The sequence below is a fragment of the Trypanosoma conorhini genome (assembly GCF_003719485.1).
Source record: "Trypanosoma conorhini strain 025E chromosome Unknown Tco_14.4_contig_00013, whole genome shotgun sequence".
NCBI classification, from domain to species: Eukaryota; Euglenozoa; class Kinetoplastea; order Trypanosomatida; family Trypanosomatidae; genus Trypanosoma; species Trypanosoma conorhini.
The window spans coordinates 63,057-64,368 of record NW_021704099.1 but is presented as its reverse complement, the minus strand read 5'-3'; the positions used below and the strand labels follow the sequence as shown (position 1 = coordinate 64,368).

The 1,312-nt window shown below is 53.4% G+C and overlaps 1 annotated feature.

The window, feature by feature from the left end:
• Positions 1-634: 634 nt before the first annotated feature.
• Positions 635-668: a sequence feature (A-rich).
• Between the last annotated feature and the right edge of the window lie 644 nt (positions 669-1,312).

Sequence of the window (1,312 nt, the reverse complement as noted above, 5' to 3'; positions counted from 1 at the left end):
GTATGTACTGTGGGAACTGGAGCGTGGCGACAGTGGGGATCGTGAACTACGTTTGCACCTACCTCCTCCTCATTGCTGGTGTGGTGGCGGTTGTCTTCGGCACAGGGGCTTCTGTGTACGGCGTGGTTGTGTAGTGTGTCGCCGCGGTGCGAGCCCAAATAAGCAGGTGGTCGCCTTTGCTGCAGCCCCCTGCCTGTTTGAGGTGTGAGGTGCCCGCTTACGGCGACGCGAAGCCCTGGGCGCCCAAACCCGCCCTTCTCTGCGGAAAAGCAGTCTAGCACTCTCTGTTTAAATTAGGACCAATAGCATTGTTTTTTCTTCTTCTGTTATTCCGTGCCACTCGTTGCAGGTGAATACCCGTTTTTTTTTCTTTTTTTTGGCGGGGGGCGAGTGTCGCAGAAATGTGGCACTCCTCCCTGCGTGGTGCGGCGCGTGTGTTATTTCCATGCCAGGGTCCCCACCCCCGTTTTCCACGGCGCACTAGAAACCGCCTTCGTTGTGCTCTTCTGCCCCCCGCAATACCCCGCGCTTTCGCACGGGGGCAGGGGACAGGGGAGACAAAGGGGAAGTATGTCCTCCTGTAGGAAGGGGAGGCGAACGCCACAAGGGATGCATGGATGTGTGGTGCACCACCTTCTTTTTATTTACTTTGTTTTTTTTTCTTTTTTCCTTGCCCCGTTCGGTGCAAAGCGTGAGTTGTTTTCAAATTATTTTTGGTGGCCGAGATTATTATTTTTCGTTGGGCATAGACGAGGTACGTTTGTACCTCCATTACTGGGCGTGCCACCTACCGGACCTTTTTTTTGCGTACACTCACTTCCTGCGATGTACTGCTGTTCCACAATTGGCGGCCTTGCGGTGTGATGGCATGGGTTCGGCTTGGCAGGACCTCGTCGCTCGCAAGGGCCAGAGGCATAGTCGCAGGGCTGCGTATTCGTTTGGTGCACAAAGAAACCGCCATCAAAGTGTTTTTATTTAATGATAACATCTTCCCACACAAAAATGCCAAATGTATTAAAGAAGGAAAACGAATCTGGGGCTTCTGTGTACGGCGTGGTTGTGTAGTGTGTCGCCGCGGTGCGAGCCCAAATGAGCAGGTGGTCGCCTTTGCTGCAGCCCCCTGCCTGTTTGAGGTGTGAGGTGCCCGCTTACGGCGACGCGAAGCCCTGGGCGCCCAAACCCGCCCTTCTCTGCGGAAAAGCAGTCTAGCACTCTCTGTTTAAATTAGGACCAATAGCATTGTTTTTTCTTCTTCTGTTATTCCGTGCCACTCGTTGCAGGTGAATACCCGTTTTTTTCTTTCTTTTGGCGG